Raw genomic sequence first — 19,467 nt, forward strand, 5'->3', positions numbered from 1 at the left:
AGGTTTGATTTCCCACTACTCCCCATGAAGCCTTCTGGATGACCTTGGGCCAGTCACAGTTCTCTCAGAACTCCCTCAGCCCCACCTGCCTCACAAGGTGTGGGGAGAGAAAGGGAAGGAGTTTGTAAACTGCTTTGAGACTCCTTATGCTAAAAAAAAGCAGGGTATAAATCCAAACACTTCTTCACAAGCAGCCGACTCTAATCTGGTGAACCGGTTTTGCTTCCTAGCTCCAACACATGAAGCCTGCTGGGTGATTTTGGGCTGCCCACAGTTCTCTCTGAACTCTCTCAGTCTTCTCTACCTTACAAAGTGTCTGTAGTGAGGAGAGGAAGGGAAGATGATTGTGAATTGCTTTGAGCTTCCTTTTGGGAGAGAAAAGCAGGGCATAAAAGCCAACTCCCTCCTCTTCCTCCTCCTCTTGCTCTTCTTTTGCTGCTTCTTCTCTGCTTGAGGACCTTCAATGCGTCTTCTCTGCCTGAGGACCTTCAATGCTTCTGGTGGTCTGAGGACCTCAATGGACTGATGCTCTGGCCGAGTTTCGATGGCCACGCTTGAGGTTGAGTGCAGTGTATGCGCCGAGGCAGCTACTGTTCGCCACGGGCAGCGGTTGGACGTGGCTGTTTCTAAAGCCCTCGCTCAGGGAGCAAGGTTGGGAAGCGGAGAAGCTGCTGCTCTTGAAACAGTTGCTTCACGCCTTCCATACCAACCAGCTCCCTGGGGACGGCGCTTTTGCCCGTCCCAGAAACATGTTTGCCCACGTCAAGGAAAGGGCCTCTGATTCAGTATAAGGCAGCTTCATGTGTTCAGATGTTCTTTATTTGGTGTGGTGCTGTGGCTCAGGGGCATGTCAAAGATCCCAGGTTCAATTCCCAGCATCTTCAGTATGAGGACGGGCCAGTAGATGATATGAAAGGCCTCCTCCTGAACCCTGGAGAGCTGCTGCTAGTCTCAGTAGGCAATACTGACTTTCCATGGGCCAAAAATTTGATTCAGTATAGGTGTTAGGTCTTAGTCCTTGAAGCAACAAATGGACTCTGTATTGTTGATCAGCAGTGTTTATTCAGGCATCGAAACACCCAGCTTGGCAAATCCAGTTCTGGCTTTTGTGATCCCCTTTATCTTGATGTTAGTGCCCCTTCCCATTTCCCCTAAGAATGTGAGAAAGAGTTAGGTTGGAGCTAAGGCGCCCCAAAGCCAGTGATAGATAGCAATAGAGCCACCTGGTATCCTGCCCCCCACAGGACAACGGAAACAATCCATTGAAGAGACCGGAAAACTGTCAGGGGGGGTGATCCTTAGTTACATCTACTTGGCGTAGCATGTGAAGCCATAAAGCAAAGATCAAGGAAAGAATGTCCCAGAACAGCGATGGCAACGTATAGCAGGTTGGTTACATATATCTTGTAGCAATTACGTTGTGTTAGGAACGCATCTCAATCAACTAGATACAATCCCCCTGACAACAGGGTAGTTTCATGTGCATAGACAAGTTGGGCATGCAACAGACTGCATAATTACCTGTTTCTCCTTGCGAGATGTGATTTTTTTTCACTAAGATCTCCTGTCCTAGCGATGAGTTTCCATGGTAATACTTTATTACACTTCTTAGGGAAGTCCCAAAGTGTCAGGTAAACAAGAGTGGTGCCAGAACGTTCCAAAAATAAACCTGTAATTGTCAGTTTGTCCCAGCTACTGATTTTTTATTTTAAAAAATCAGTTCTAAGTAGGCTTAAAATTAGGGGCGACACAAATTATTAGAAGGGCCACCTGAGATATCTATTATCGCTGGCTTTTGCCTGTTCAGACTGTGGATGGGTGGAAGATATGTCTTGTTGAGTCCATTGGAGAAAAAGTAATCTAAGCAATTAATTCAAAAATGGCTTAAAATATATCCTGCTGCCCTTAAGCATTTTCAGCTCTGGCCCTGACCTAATGCAGGGTTCTATACCTGGGCATACAACTGCAGTTGATAGAGACCAATGTCAAATCTGTTGTCCCCGACATCCACACCCTCCTATATTGAAATAAGATCTGTAAGATTAGGTGATGTTGGGATTTATATGGGCAAGTGACTTGGATTTAAACCTCTCCATCGTGGTATTTTATGATATGTTTTTAACTGCCATTCATGCAAAGGATTTTGTGTGACTGTTTAATCATGTATGTTAGCGGCCCGAAGCCCAGCGAAAGCCAGGGAGGGTAGGATGTAAAATATATATCTTTTTATCAGTTGTTGAGCTTTGAGTTTATTCCTTTCTTTCGGCTGTTTTTGAAAGAAAGCAATGTTTTAAGAGGAAGAGTGGGGAAAAATGTCAACAGATGATTTATTCTGACAGATTATTCTACAGGTGGAGAGAAAATCCCTGAATATACACAGGACAGCTCACTTGCAACATTCACCCAGTCCTCAGAGAGCATCTTGATGGGTTCTGATGTCGGGAGAACAAAATGGAGACCTCTTTCTTCCTTACATGTGAATCTGATCATTTTGAAAAGCAGAAGTTTGGCTTCACAGTTATTTCAGAAAACATTTCTTCTTGTAGTTAGCCAGATTTTTTTAAAAAAATTAAATGCTTTTCCAGGAATTCTTCCTCTTCCCCAATCAAATCACATTTGAAGAAGGGCAGCAGTATAGAAACGGGCTCTTGAATTGCAATATCAGCCTCCCGTCCATTTCTAAATTTCTATTGAACCCTTGATGGAAACTGACAAATAGACTTCTACTACTGTTCTTTCCCCGGCAGAAGCAGCTAATGTGATCTCCATTATAAACCTCAGCTTTATCCCAGGGCTTGAAGCACAATTTGCTTTTTTCTGAAATTTTTTTTTTAACCATTTGATGAATGTTATGCATCCAACACTTGTGGTTTTCTAAAGTTGACCCGAGAACATTAGCAGGATGTACAATGTTATTCTTCAAATTCCTTTTCTGCCTTTCCCCACTTTAAAAAAAAATGGCCTTGGTGGATTGGGCGAAAAGGAAACAAAAAGCAACAAATGTATTATTTTCGGAGCAATAACGGACCAAGACGTAGCGCCGTGGAGATTTCTATTCCTTGGCAAAAGCGCTTGAAAAACGTTGCTTTCCCTTCCTCGTCTCTCAACCCCTGTAGATGGAGCCCATGTACTGAAGACTTAACTGCGTCTCCAACACGAATTGACTTCCTTTGGGGTTGATGAAGATTGATCGTGTTGTTTTCTTCATTACTTTAAACCTAATCAGTGCTTGGTGTAATTTGAGTAATGATAGCTCATTATTGGCAATTGTGAAGTTTAAGCCTTCCCTTGTTTTACCTCTGAAGGCTGGTCAGTTGGGATATGTGGTACCTCCCATTTCGACAGAATGGCTCTCTGTGTGAATGCGGGGCCCACACTTGCCGATGCTTGGGAAAAAGTTAATGGCTTGGTGGAATTTTTTTTTAATAATCACGGAGCATTATTTTTATTTTCCTGGCAAGGCGTTTGCTAAGTTCCTTCCGAAGATCAACTCCGGCCATTTCTGAAACATCACTTTTTTAAAAATCCAGAAGCTCTTTCCCCAGTTTTGCTACATTCTTTTCTTAAGTCCAATAAATCATTCTTATTTCTTAATGGGCTCGGCTTGATGAAATGAGATGAATGCGTTTCCAAGTTTTTTTTTCCTTGTTAAATCTTGTAAACCAGATACTGAATGGGGACCATATCCTTTGCTTCATACCTACCTATGCCTGTATCTAGATATGTATTTAGATAGGTGTTGAATCTCATTAGAAATGTGGGCCTCTGTTGTGGCTCTTTTAAAAGAATCATAAAAAGTTCTGTAGGAGATAATTTATAGTTTGAAGATACAGTGGGTGGGAAAGGTGTAAACTTCCAAGTAGTAAAATCCCCTTCAAGCAGAATTCATGGTGAGTACATATACTTTCTGAGACTGGTCTTCCCTGCATTAATTCAGATATCAGTCAGCGTCTGCCAAGGGTTTCAAAGGTCATAGCTAAAACATCTTTGCTGCCTTACTGTTTGTGATTTTTTTTGTCTCAGGAGCCATTGAGATTAAGGAAGCAGCCCTAAAGCAGGTCTGCTTGGAAGTATGTCCCATGTTCAATGTATTGTCGAAGGCTGCAATCACTGGGAGGTTGTGTGGCTTCTGGGCTGTATGGCCGTGTTCTAGTAGCATCTTCTTCTGATGTTTCGCCTGCATCTGTGGCTGGCATCTTCAGAGGATCTTCAGATGATGCCAGCCACAGATGCAGGCGAAACATCAGGAGAAGATGCTACTAGAACACGGCCAGACAGCCCGGAAACCACACAACACTCCAATGTTCCATGTTATTGAATGGGCCAAACTACCAGGAAAGGGCCCTCATTGTTGTTGGAAAAATAATTATACAGCCATATTGGTCCATGTAAAATCCAAAACCGAAATCTCTTGTTTGGATCCACCAAATAGGAACAAAACACTGGGCAAACTGGCAGGCTCATGGTAGTGCTTTGCTGGACTGGATGTTAAAAAACTTTAGAAGATAGAAGAGCGGAGAGCAAATTTTTCAAGCTGGGATGGGAAGGTCTGATGTAGTCCAAACTTCTTTGTTTGCTATGCTCTCTTGATGACTGTCTCTGATGCAGGTCCAAACTAGTTCCAGGACTACCTTTGCTCTTTCCCCCCCCAGTGACAAGGACAGAGGAGGTTACCAGATGCAGGTTTTCATTTACTCCACACAAGAAAAAAATCAGAGCCTATTTTTTGGAAGACTAGGATTTAGAGAATTTGTAAGTTTCGGTTGCTTTATTATTGGTGGCCTTCAGCCTTTCACAGCTTCGTTTTGTGTGTGGCATTTTCCATTTTCTTTTCCAGACACAGCAAATCTTGGGTTGGTCGTGAAGAAATAGGACAGACTGTAAAAAGGGGGAGAGAGCTTTGTATATGGATGTGGGGAGACCTGGTGTGGATGTTCCAAGGTTTTCACACACTAGAGCTCAAGGCGGAACTTCCAGAGCTTCTCAGATGTCGCACAGAACAAGCGAATCAGGGAAGTACTCAATAAGGGGACACAGCCAATCATATTTATGGAATTAATTTATCTATATATGTAACCTCTATCTGTGGGTTCTGTGGGGGAAACTTGGAATGAGTTTGCAACAACAAATTTTAAAAACAAAACGGTTTACTTTCTTAACATATAACATCAAACATCAACATTTAACATCACACTTCAAGGTCCTGTTCAGGTTGCATTTTCAAGTCCTTATATTTACAGTCTACTGATACTGCCAAGTCCAATTCTTCTTTGCAAGTGGGTTGGCTCCTGAAGACTCCAAGGGCTTGATGAACAGGATTCAACATGAAGAAGGTTTCCAGGAGAACTCTCACCCATGACAACCACAAAAAAACCCTGAAACAATAAACTCCAACATTTACAACATAGCAAAAATAAACAACTACCTTCCCAGTAGTTCCCAACAACATTGCAGTTACCTTAACAAGGTGTTAAGGGCTTAAAGAAATCAAGAACCGAGTCAGGTAGCCTTGTCTCCTCCAAACTACATGAGCTCTGAAGCCTCTTGCTGCTTTTAGTCTCCACCCCTTTCTGGGTCAGCCCATTCTGAGCATGGGGGTTACATATACATCTATTTATTTATTGAAAACATTTATTAGCTACCTCTCTTCCGTACAAAGCTCAAGGCTGCTTACAATAGGAGTAAAATGCATAAAACCAAGCGCCCCAAAGTGCACAAAATTAAAATTTTAAAATCACAAGTTGGCACTGCTTTTATCAAACGTAGTCCTCCAGAAAACCACCATCGTGCTGCAAAAGTGAGTGTAAGAGGAGGGAAAAGACATGCATCCGTAACAGAAGCTCAGCCCCCAAAAGAATCTCCCTTCAGCACATGTCAGGCCTGGCTCCCACCCGCCTGGCATCGATGGGCAGGCGCCAAGGGCACGCCTGCACTTGCTGTTACCTGTCTGCTAATGGGCCATTCTGTTTCTTTTCTTTTTTCTTTTTTTTACGGTAAAATTTAACATGCATTCAATATTATGAGCCCTATGAAGGGACATACTCCCTTTTTTCATCCTCTCCAATGCCCAATCACTATGACTGCACCTCCAGTTCTGTTTCAATCGCTGTGCTTGTAACTAGTGAAGCAGGCCTCCCTCATTCCTCCCCTCCCCAGGGCAGGATTGCGACTATCACTCCTCCTTGAATCCTAGAACCAGTGGTGGGATCCAAAAATTTTAGTAACAGGTTCCCATGGTGGTGGGATTCAAACAGTGGGGTAGCGCCAATGGGGCTGGGCAGGGCATGACAGGGGCGTGGCCGGGCATCCCGGGGGCGGGGCATTAATAATTTCTCTGTTACTGTAAAAAACTCTTACTGTAAAAAAAAAGTTCCTAATTTCCAGCTGGTATCTTTCTGTCCATAATTTAAACTCATTATAGCAAGTCCTATCGTCTACTGCCGACAGAAACAACTACTTCTCCTCTAATTGACTGCCTGTCAAATACTTAATACTTTCAAATACTTAATTTTGTTTCTAGAAATCAAAAGAAGTATACTTTCCTTAAACAAGGAACTTTACCATATTTCTAAAACATGTTTTTAAAACAGCCCAACAGGGAGAATCATCCCGTTTTCTACCTTCGCTAACCAGCCACATAGGAAGCAACAGGACTTTATGATCTTTGGACCTAATGGAATTTCTAACGGAAAAGTGGACCCAATTAGTAACCCCCTCTCAGCACACACAAATAATTAGTAACCCACTCTCAGGAACTGGTGAGAACCTGCTGGATCCCACCTCTGCCTAGAACATATAACAATACTTGTCTAAATGCTGTACTTTCCCTGTTCATCCTATTGTGGGAACAGGTGGGAGTTGGGGAAAAGCAGGAATCTTGGAGATACATGCAAGCTGTGGAGCCAGTGCCCCAAGCTCTGGCTTCTTGCAGCGAACTTTCTTGAACTTTCCATGAGTCTCAGTTATTTTTACTGACTGGAGTAACACAGCCTAACAGCACGGGACAGAGCACCAGTGTATATTTGTCTTAGATTTCGGGGGTTATCAGCATTTGAGAGTCAAAGCTTTTTTTGCGTTGACTCTTGAAAGCTTATACCCCCTCCCCGTACCCGGTGTGTTCCTAAGGAGCCACTGGGCTTGGATCTAGCTGATCTATTGAAGAGCAACATGGCTGCCCCTGACACAAATCTCAACTTGTTGAGCAATAAGTTTGGCCATTTCTGTAGGGCAGCAAAAAAAAAGTATTAAAACATAAATGGCAGAAGAATGTGGCAAGGCCACAGGGCAATGCAAACAACAACAGGTGAGTTCTTCAAAGAGCGAAACCATCAAGAAACATTGAACACCAGAATTCGCAATGAATGCAAATGCAGCATGTATATTACATGGTAACAAGCAGCAGAAAAACCCTCTGTACGTGCCGGAATAATGGCCAAAAGGAAGTTAGACAGCCTAAGGCCCCTTCTGCACTTGCAGAATAATGCACTTTCAATCCACTTTCACAATTATTTGCAAGTGGATTTTGCTATATCGCACAGTAAAACCCAGCTGCAAAGTGCATTGAAAGTGGGTTGAACGTGTATTATTCTGCATGTGCGAAAGTGCCCAAAGTCAGTCTAGCTTTTGACAAGTAGCTGCAAGCTGTTCATTTCATTGATACTATAAAAATCGGTCTAAATAACAGTACGAGAAAACTGGTCACTTTTCTTCTCATTTTGGTAGGCGTCCAATGCTCCTTCTTCAGCTTTCTGTATTGCTGGTGCACACCGTTTCTTGCTGCCCATGTCCCCGAGAACAGTCGCTGCAAGTTAACGCATGCTGAAATTCAGCGGACTAGTGGCTCTGCTATAAATGTCTTGTGCTTACTGAGCTGGTTGTGAGGAGTTTGGAAAGGAGCCGTGACTCCACAATAGAAAGGAGCTGTGACTCCATTTGTGCACGGAAAGATGCCATGTTCAATTCCTAGCATCTCAATTTTTTTTTTTAAAAAAAGGATCAAGCAGCAGGTGATGTGAAAGCTCTCTGCTTGCAACTGCAGACTGCTGCTGCCAGACAAGACGGACTATAGCCCCTTCTGCACATGCAGAATAATTCACTTTCAATCCACTGTGAAGCTGAACTTTACAGTGCAGAACAGCAAAATCCACTTTCAAACAATTGTGAAAGTGGATTGGATGTGCATTATTCTGCATGTGCGGAAGGAACCTTTGATGGACTCAGTCTGACTCAGCATGTGAGGGCGATCTGGCTGTGACATCTGTCACCCTGTTGATCGCCAGGGTTGATTCGGCTGATCTGGCTGGCTAGACAGGTGTCCCCTACCTACCATGTGCGTCCTGCCTGAAGCCGCATGCTCGGTGGAAGAGGATAGGAGTGTCCCATTATTCGGTCAAGGGTATATGATAGCTCCACTCCCCGGCTAGAATCTCCAAACAAGCTCAAGGTCCATTTGTAGGGCCAGTGTCTGACTCAGTATAAAGTTGTGGGTCATTTTTTCGTAGAACCTTGGTGGGACGCTTGGAGTTTTTTCTCTTTTAAATCACCAGAAAGACACTGTCGTCGTGGCTGCTGTTATTTAATTTAAACCTCGCTCTCATAAAATATACACCATGAAATATAAAATATACAATAATATACATAATTAAATACGATATGCTCTAACACCTGCCTAGATGGGACATAATTAAATCCTGATGGGACTTCTAGATGTCCCAACCCTATTGCCAAACTCACAAAACAACAGAAAGGAGAGACAAAAATAACTGAAGGGGGTGGGGAAGCTACGCCAGCAACGATGGAATCGCGCGGTAGATACTGGCAAATACATCTAATATCACAATAATGTGAGCATTTGGCTTCATGACAAGAGAGCAGTAAAAACAATATGCTTTCTGGTTAAATCATTCACGCTCGTCGCTTTTACATTTCAATTATAGATATGAACAAGGTAAGCGAGAGAAAGCTTGCCAGTTGCAAACTTGTGGGAGTGGAGAGATTCCCAGTAGCCAGGTTTGGGGGCAGCGTCTTTATATTTTTAAAGATGTTACTTGGAAGCCCCCCCCTGGGGGTGGGACCCCCCCCCCCCATGGCTCAGTGAATGGCTACTGATCCTCTTGAACCAGCACATGGACCATTTCGCGAAAAGCTCAGCACACACCTGTTCGGCGAGTTTTTTATCCCTTCAGCGCCCAGCTCAACAGACCCAGTGACGGACTGCTTCTGATTGCTGGAGCTGTACATGGTTTCCTCGACCAGTGAATATGCGTGCTGTCAAATGTGCAGCGTCCGTGCTTTTGACAGCTCCAGCCACCTTCTGTGGCCTCTTTTCCTGTCGGCCTCTGGTGGTAGCAATTATCCCTCTTCCCAGAGAACTGGCTTTGAGCTGATGCATATTATAACCATGTCCAACGGGGGAAAGTCCCCTCCCTCCCTTCCCTCCCTCATGTCTCGTATCTTCAACTGCTCTGCACATGCATATTAAAAAGGGATTTACCTGAAAGAGTGTGATTAGATAACCCGTTTTATACTGAATGTTAATTTATGGGCATAAGGCAAGTTCTTCAGGAGCCTTTTAAAATACTCCGTTCATCGCCACTGAGCTAATCATTTATATCAGCCCTTGTAGTCTGGTAGTAAAATTCCATAATTCACTTCCCTTTAGGAGATAGCTCCCTTTTTGCTGCATAAGGCTTCGCTAACACTCCATATATTATCATCAATGCTAAAAGATACTATTATTTTACACTAATGACATTATTCATCATGAGTAAAAGATGGCTGGCGCCTGTAGCTGCCACCTGTGAGTCTAAATAATGCTGCGCTCCTCGTATGTAAAGGAACACTGCTGCTCCTCCGGGGGGCGGGGGGGGGGGGGGAGAAACACGGTTAGCGTGAACTACCAAGGTCCTGGATTCTGCATGCTTTTCAGACTTTGGTGCCTCGTTGCAGCTGCATGACCAGCATGAATATTTACATCAGCATCACTGGCACATCTGCCTTCTGGAAAGGAACAGAGTTGGGTGGCAGAGCACACGCTTTGGAGGCAGAAAGTCCTGTCACGTCACAGCTGATGGATGATGATCCCATAAGGTTATCAAGGCAAGAGATGTTCGGAGGTAGTTTGTTATTGCTGGATGTGGTTTGCCCTTCCATGGGGGCTGCAAGAACTTTGAGAGAATATTGGCCCAAGGTCACCCAGGAGCCTTCGTGTGGAGGAGTGGGGAATTGAACTGGGTTCTCCATACTGGAGTCGGGTGATCGTAACTACTGCACCAGACAGGCTCTCCAGCCCTGGCCTGGATAGCCCAGCATACCTTGATCTTCTCAGATCTCAGAAACTAAGCAGGGTCAGCCCTGGTTAATATTTGGACGGGAGGCTACCAAGGAATACCAGGGTTGACCACTCCTGCCTGGAATACCCCATGAGAGGTTGTTGTCAGTCATAAGTTGGATTCAACTTGACAGTACTTTGCACACAGAGACTAATCTAAAGGTAATCAAAAGGGGAAAGTAGATAGCATAACAGCCAGTGTATTGTAATGGTTAAGAGCAGGTGGATTCTAATCCGGAGAACCGGGTTTAATTCCCCACTCCTCCACCTGAGTGGCGGAGGCTTATCTGGTGAACCAGATGTGTTTGTGCACTCCTACATTCCTACATTACTCTCTCAGCCCTAACTACGTCACAAGGTGTCTGCTCTGGGGAGAGGAAGGGAAAGGAGTTTGTCAGCCACCTTGAGTCTCCTTACAGGAGAGAAAGGTGAGGTATAAATCCGAATCCAAAAATCCAAACAGCACATAGGAAATGCCCACCCCTTTTCTTGTTCCAATGTGTCTCCTTGCTGCCTTATAGCGAAGTCAGCATCTGGGTCCGTTCCTGTCTTTCTGACACTTTAAATGTGAAACAAGTAATTTAGCTGAACGTTTTTTGGTCCCCCTCTCTCCATGGCTCATATGCTGGGTTAAAAATCCATTAGCATAGATGGGGAGGATAGCAGATGTGGTGCCAGCAATTCCTTAAGGGAGTCCATATTTTTACATATTTTGTTAGACGGAAACTGTTGTTCCCATATGGTATCAAATGAATGCTGGTGGCTTGCTCCCTGATAACACAATACCGCTCCCGCGCTTCCAATCCGAAATTAATTCTGTTTCATTTAGTGACAATGGAGGCATTTTATCTCTGCATCTACAAACTCACACTCTTTTTAAAAATGTATTTGAAAAGCTGCTGTTGGTAATCACTGCGTTTGGTCATACGTGGTTGGTATTTTCCCTTTATTTATTGATTTGATTACTTGCTTATTCAAAAATGCTTCCAGCCTGCCTCCCCAGTCTATTCTATCCCCAAGGCAGCTGACAGCAGGCTTAAAAAGCAATCACAGTCTGTAATATATTTTTTAAAAATATGCTATCTGGTTGTGGAAAGTGTCATCAAGTCACAGTGGAATCACGGTCGCCTGGCAGGGTTTTCAAGACGAGATGAACCCAGGTGGACTTCCACTGCCTGTCTCCATGGAGGCAAGGCCTCCAAGGAAGACGGTGGACTCCCTTGGTGATCTCCCATCCAAGTACTAACCCGGACCAACCCTGCTTAGTTTCAGAGATCTGATGAGAGGGGGCTCGCTTGGGGCTATCCAGGTCAGAGGCAGTCAGAGGTGGTTCGCCATTGCTTTCCTCTGCATAGAAGAAGAAGAAGAAGAAGAAGAAGAAGAAGAAGAAGAAGAAGAAGAAGAAGAAGAAGAAGAAGAAGAAGAGTTTGGATTTATATCCCCCCTTTCTCTCCTGTAGGAGACTCAGAGGGGCTTACAATCTCCTTGCCCTTCCCCCCTCACAACAAACACCCTGTGAGGTAGGTGGGGCTGAGAGAGCTCCGAGAAGCTGTGACTAGCCCAAGGTCACCCAGCTGGCGTGTGTGGGAATGTACAGGCTAATCTGAATTCCCCAGATAAGCCTCCACAGCTCAGGCGGCAGAGCTGGGAATCAAACCCGGTTCCTCCAGATTGGATACATGAGCTCTTAACCTCCTACGCCACTGTTGCTCCTGGTGGTCTCCCATCCAAGTACTAGCCAGGGACAACATGCTTAGCTTCCAAGATGAAATTGTGCAAGCCCGGACCGTCCAGGTCAGAAGAAATGATTTCTTTTCTTTCTGTCAAGTCACATTCAGCTTATGGTGACCCCTTAGGGCAGTGGTGGCGAACCTTTGGCACTCCTGATGTTATGGACTAAAATTCCCATCAGCCCCCACCAGCATGGCCAATTGGCCATGCTGGCAGGGGCTGATGGGAATTGTAGTCCATAACATCTGGAGTGCCAAAGGTTCGCCACCACGGCCTTAGGGGTTTCAAGGCAAGAGATGTCAGAAATTATTTGCCACTGCCTGCTTCTTTATAATTACTCTTTGGTGGCCTCCCATCCAAATACTGACCAGGGGCAACCCTGCTTAGCTTCCAAGATTCAATGAGATCAGCCTATCCAGGTCAGGTCATATGCTATCGGTCTGTATAAAGTACTGTCAGGTCTCAACCAAGTTGCCAATCCAAGCAGGGGCCATTCAAAGCAAGTGAAAAACAAAGGTGGTTTGCCATAGTCTTCCTCTGCAGAGCTTTCCTTGGTGGTCTTTCTTCCAAGTACAGTGGAACCTCGGTTTTCATTGCCTTCAGTTTTCATCGGTTTTGGTTTTCATCGATTTTTTCAGTGAAAAATTTGTCTTGGTTTTCATCAATTTGCCTCAGTTTTCATCGATTTGCAGTAAGGTGCAGGGGTTTGTGGAGAAAAATCACCCGGACAAAGCTGCTGCAGGTCGTGTCTGCAACTTGTTTAATGACAATGTCTTGCCCCATTTCAGACAAATTGAATCCCCACTTGAAATTTGAATCCCCACTTGAAATTTGCACGCAGATCCAAACCTGTTCATTGTGAAACTGTTTCCTCTTCGTTGGAGTTTCTCTCTCCCCACCGCAGTGAGCACCCAGCAGACACACCCTGTTGCAGAACTCTAAGCAATCCGCACCACCAGGCGAGCTCACTTTGCTGGTCTCCCCTGATTGGCTGGTGTGCCTTGATGGGGCGGGACCTTTCCCCACTGCAGAAATGTACATTGTAGGGGTGTGATTAAAAAAAAAGCGTGTAAAAGTTTAACGTTTAACTGTTTAACTGTGCAAACAGTTAATTGTTACCTGTGTAAACCATGAACGATTCAAAGTTGCGTGTTTGACTGTTTAATGTTTGCATCCCCTTCTGCTGGCCGATCGCAAAAGCGGAAATGAAACCAAGGAAAGGCTGCATGTGCATCGCAGTGCTGATTGGTTGCCCAAATTCTGCGTCACACTCCAGGGCGGGAAACAAGTCAGGGTTTCAACCCTCATCCCTCCCCTCGGATCAGCTCTGAACCGTGTTAATGGGGTCTGTGCCACTTGCAACCAGGTCCTGCCAGAACGCGGATTAACGGGGAGAACGAGCGCCAGAAACAGAATCTGCCACGCAAGCAATGGGGAGGTCGTCCCTCAAACCTGGTTAGTTTGTGTTCTGAAACCTGGCTAAGACGGTAGTGGGGATTCGACCAGAAACAGACCTCTCTGGACAGCTTTCTGGTGCGACATTGGTCCACTGGCTCTGAAGCTGGTCCTAGTGTTATTGTTTGTTACTGTTTTCAGCATTAAACACTATATTTATTCACCAAAAATGTGTTTTTGGTATGTTTCTTGGAGTGCCTAGAACAGATTAATTGGATTTACATTGATTCCTATGGTAAAGTTTGCCTTGGTTTTCATCGGTTTTGGTTTTTATTGTTTTTTTTCGGATGGATTACCAACGAAAACCGAGGTTCCACTGTAGCTTCCAAGAACTGATGAGATGAGGCTATACCATGCAGCCTCTCTCCCGTACACTATCGAGCCATGCTGTACTTGATGATTTAGATGTATAGACCTGGCTTCTTACTTATGTTGTCCCTGCAAGTCTTAGGGAAAGTGTCCTAATATATTTAGGGGCTGTGAAATCAAGTCTCTTTGTAGAAGCTTCTAGAGACAAAAAGAAGTGTTTCTTCACTCAATGAGTAATTAACTTGTGGAATTAATTGCCGCTGTAATGATGCCAGTATAGGTCGCTTTAAAAGGAATGGAGCAGATTCATGAGGAAGAGTTCCACTGATGGCTATTAGGCACAACGATTATGAGGAATCTCCCAAAGGTGATGAATTTCTGGCCTATTATGCATGTAATGCTTACCCCACAGCTCTTTTCTTCACAGTGGGCTCTTCCATGGTTTTCAGTGTTAACTGGGGATTCTCCCACTGAGAAGCTTCCCCAGTTGAGCCAGCTGCCATTTTGTTTATTTCTCAGGCGCTTTCCTTGTTGTCTGCTGTTTTTCTTCTCTCTTTGAAAAAAAGAAAACCCTTTTGGTCCTTCTGCTGGTCCTGAGTGGGAGGGGCAAGATGGAGGAAGGTGGGAGGGGCGAGCAAAGCCAAGGCGAGCTGAACACACACAAAAGAGCTTCCCTTTCTCAGTGAAGAGAAAGGAAAAGTCACACTTTAAGGGTTTTTGGAAGCTGCAGGACTTCTCCGGTCTCTGGCGCAGTAAGTTCAGAAGGGGGAGAAACACATGCACAACCAAGAATCTCACCCAAAGGGAATGTATGCTCGCTGTGGGGCAGACCACAAGTGCATAAATGGCCTCTGAATACCTGAGATAGGAGGCAATGCCTATACCTGTGGTGGCGAACCTTTGGCACTCCAGATGTTATGGACTACAATTCCCATCAGCCCCTACCAGCATGGCCAATTGGCCATGCTGGCTGAGTACTGATAGGTGTAATCCTGTATCTAGATATAAAAGAACCGCCACCACAGCACCTACTCTGTCCTGTTTGTTGGCATTTCAGTGGTGGAGAAACAGGACACTGAATGAAATCGAGCACTGGTCTAATCCAGCAGAGCACCTCTCATGTTGGTAAGGAAAGAGGTACAAAAAGTATTCTCTCTGGTAAGGTATTTGTGAGTGTGATTCTGCACAGGCAAATATCACAGGTTCAGGGATGTGAAAAAAGCATTATGAGGGTGAAGGCCCCACAGAACTAACCCCCCCAATGCTTCTAACCCATTATCTTTGGCTGAACCCAGGTTAAATGAAAGTCACTAAATTAGTGACTTTCCCCCTTTAACTCGAGTTTCAGATGTTTCCTGTGCAAACTACGGCAAGCAGGAAATGTTCTATTTCCCCCCTTCCCATCCACCATTATGGTGGATTCTCCAGGTGACTGCCATCGGAGCGAGTTCTTTAGGCAGCCACCATTTTGTGCCGGTAAGTGTATGTGACGGATTCTCAGGTGGGGGAAATTCTCAGGCGGGGGAGGGATTCTCAGATGTGTAATTCACAGGGAGACACAGAGTTTCCTGTGCGAACCAGGCAACATCCTGATGCCGGGATCCCAGTGATCCCAGATGGTCCCTGCACCCACTGTAGAAGCAGCGACACAAACCACATGGCCTCGTTTAACCTGTCTATGTTGCCTGTGCAGAAGGGACCTGAGTAATAAAGGTCACACTATTTCCATGCGTCTTTGGTATTAGGATTTCTTAAACCCCATTTGAGACCATGTTTGAATTCATTCCCTTTTGACTGGAATTGGATTAGCCAGAATGCCTCAATTATTTTTTTAAAAGTGCATTTCTCTTAAATAGAACAGTAGTAGTAGTAGTAGTAGTAGTAGTAGTAGCAGTAGTAGTAGTAGTAGTAGTAGTAGTAGTAGTAGTAGTAGTTTGGATTTATACCCCCCTTTCTCTCCTATAGGAGACTCAAAGGGGCTGACAATCTCCTTTCCCTCCCCCACTCCACCCACAACAAACACCCTGTGAGGTGGGTGGGGCTGAGAGAGCTCAGAAGAACTGTGACTAGCCCAAGGTCACCCAGCTGGTGTGTGTTGGAGTGCACAGGCTAATGTGAATTCCCCAGATCAGCTTCCACAGCTCAAGTGGCAGAGCTGGGAATCAAGCCAGACTGCTCCAGTTAGGTGCATATGTAGCAGCATCCTTCTTTTCTTTCTCCTTTTAGGAGCCCAATTTAGGTGCAAATATTTGAAACAAAATCAACAGACACAATAAAGTGAAAAGGTGGATTAAAAAAAAACTAAGGATGAAAGTTCACTAAAATTCCTCCCTGCGTAGACTGCCTATATCTTTGAAGAAGGCCCACCAGTGACTCCCCTCGGAGACTGTATTGGCTGTAGAGTTTGACAGAGGGCGGAATTTAATAAAAGATGTTTGGACACAGAAAGCTGCAGTTGAAGACAAACTTGCTGCTTCAGACATTCATTTTGCCAAATTAGAGATGAAATGTTGTCTCTCAATGTATTATTATTTGTTGTGTGTTCATGTAGGAATGCAGCTGGTTCAATGGAGGAAGATGGATTCCATCTGGAAAAAGAGCGGGATGAGAGAGAAAGAGGGAGGGCCAATCCGAGCGGAGGATGTTGCCTGCTTGATTGACAGCAAATATGTGCCATTAACTAGGACAGCTGCCAGGACTGGGGCAGTGTTAGTAGACAGAAGGAAATGGGGTAAGGAAATTTTCTTAGAAGGGGTGGGGGAGGGAAACAGTTCTCAAACAGCAACAAGCCAGTAGCTGCCCCATGTATGTATTCGTTCATCTGCTTAGATGGTTTTTATTCTGCCTCTCTGAAGAACATGTTCGAGGCAGATTACAAAATAAAGCACAAAAACATCAAGCTGTAACAGTGAATAAAAGGTTTAAGGGAAAAAAACAGCAATAAAAAATATAACACCATTAAAACATTTCTCAAAGTAGAAGCACATGAAAATGATTTTTTAAAAATCGCACTCTTAGTTTTGAACCTGGTTTTTAACCTGCTGCCTAAAAAGGTATTAAGGTTAGGGCCGAGCTGGTTTCAAAGGCAGAACTCCCAACTAACCTTAGCCGGCGCTGCCCCTCAGTATTGACAGGGTATGGAGACTTTTTAAACATCATTTCCTGTCTTGGAAAGGAAGTGATATCATGACTCCAGGCATGTCCAGGAACGCGGCTTCATATTGTCCAAGAAAGTGGGATTTTGCTAGGGGCAGTACATGCGGGCGTACCATTCTTGGCTGCAAGAACAGTACCCTGGCCAAGGAAGAGAGAAGTCCACATGATCACATTCCAAATGGAACCTTTCCATTGGTCATTGATTAAGAAGTTGAAAATCATTCCAAAGAACATGAAGAGACAGAACATGACAGGATAGAAGAACCCAAAACAGATGATCAGGACGTATTCATGTACAGCCGCAGAAATTGTGTACTGCAAGTTGAGCAATAATGATCTTTTTATTGTATTTGAAATTCTTGGCACCGGTTTTATGCCTAATAAAGGTTTTGGATTTGGATTTGGACTCCAGGCATTTCAAAAGAGCTTCGTTGGCTATTCATTCCTGGACACAATCCAAGTTTGGATTCATACCCCACCTTTCCTGAAAGGAGACTCAAGGCAGCTTACAAACTCCTTCCCTTCCTCTCCCCACAACAGACACATTGTGAGGTAGGTGGGGCTGAGAGAGGTCCAAAGAACTGTGGCTAGCCCAAGGTCACCCAGCAGGCTTCATGTGGGGGAGTGGGGAAACAAACCCAGTTCACCAGAAAAGAGTCTGTCGCTCATGTGGAATGGGGAATCAAACTTGGCCCACAGATTAGAGTCCGCCTTTCTGAACCACTTCACCCCACCAGCTCTCGGTGTTCACACGTGCCTGTTGTTGTCTCCTTTGATCCATGGTGGGTTGGTTTGGGGTAGATAAAAACAGGGGAAAGCCTTTCCCACAGTGGGCAGGCACGCATCAGCCACAGAACAGCCGGAATTTATAATGGACCTCGATGAAGTCAGCCTCAGAGTATCATTCCAGTATATTTCTAATGAGACGTTCAGGAACAGATTTAAGTGGCACTTAATGGCTCTCTACCTACGGGCCTCGCTGTCAGGAGGCACTAAATAAAAATGACATACGCTGCAGCTTTGAACTTGGGGAGCTACGCTGGAGCTTTTTACTAATGTCCTGCAGAAGTCATCTCAAGTTCACCCAGACTTAATTAGAATGTGCAGAGGTGGACGTTCGGCGCACTTGACTCGACTCCCCCACTCGTTCCGGCTTCTGCGATCCTCTTTCATTTCAGGCAAGCCAGAGAGTTTTCAGAAGAACATAAAATTCCATCTGCCAGATCTAACCAAAGGTCTACTACTTCTTCCAGTTTTTTCCCCCCACTGGGGGATGGATTTATTTACTTAGCACATTTTTATCCCAGTCTCGCTCCAAGGGGGAGGAAAGGTGGCCTGGTAGAGCCAAGTCTTAGAAGCTAAGCAGGGTCAGTGCTTGGATGGGGAGCCACCAAGGAAGGCTGTGCAGAGCAAACCATCTCTGCTTGATCATTTGACTTGAAAGCCCCTGGGTGAGGTCACCATAAGTTGGTTGCAGATTGATAGCACTTACGTACCTATGTAAAGAATGGTCTGAACCTCAACTTATTGGCCTTCAACCCTATTAATACTGGGTAAGCTAGGGAAAAAAGCAAGGACCCAAAAGGATCCTGCCAACTTCAGGAGAATTATTCATGCATTGTCCATGATAAAGCTCGTAAGCTGTTGCTACGGCTTCTCAAGAAAAGGTTCCGTTTATTTGTTGCTCTTTAGTATTGTCCCAACGCTATGGACTCAATCCCTCATATCCTGCTTTACTGTTTGAGGTATAATGATATTAGAACCGATCTGGGAACTTTACTACCTCTAGAATTTATGTTTCTCTCAGACAAACTAAAAATGTCTAAGCTATTGAACAGCCCTCATGTAGAAATTTCTGAAGCAGTTGCTACATTTTTAATCCATGTTCTACACGATATATTACAATGATCCTGTTTTTGTACTTGGAATGTATGGTAGTTCTGGTTTATGCCTAATAAAGGTTTTTGGATTGGATTGTTGCTCTTTAGGAAAGATATAGGAGAAGATGGCATCCCATTGCCTGATCTTGTCAGTTCTTGGAAGCTAAGGAAAGTTGGTTTGAGATCACCAAGGAAGGCTCTGCAGAGGACAGCAATGGCAAACGATCTCTGCTTCTCACTTACCTTGAATGCCCCTTGTTTGAGTCACCATAAGTTGGAAACTAAGACCACCAAGGAAGACTCTGCAGAGGAAGGCCATGGCAAACCACCTCTGCTTCTCACTTGCTCTGAAAGTCCCTTGCTGGGGTCACCATAAATTGGTTGCAACTGGATGGAACACATGTGTGTCCTCCAAGAAGCTCAGGACAATGTACATTGTTTCCCCTTCCCTCCATTTTGATTGTAGCAACAATCCTCTTTCATTCCTGTGAGACTGGTTAGGCTGAGAAGGAGTAACTAGCTACAGGCCAACCAGTAAGTGTCATGGCTGAGTGGAAATGTGAATTTTTGAATTACACACACAGAGGTACGTATGTACGTATGCAT

This window comes from Sphaerodactylus townsendi, linkage group LG17 (genome assembly GCF_021028975.2).
Source record: "Sphaerodactylus townsendi isolate TG3544 linkage group LG17, MPM_Stown_v2.3, whole genome shotgun sequence".
Taxonomy (NCBI): domain Eukaryota; kingdom Metazoa; phylum Chordata; class Lepidosauria; order Squamata; family Sphaerodactylidae; genus Sphaerodactylus; species Sphaerodactylus townsendi.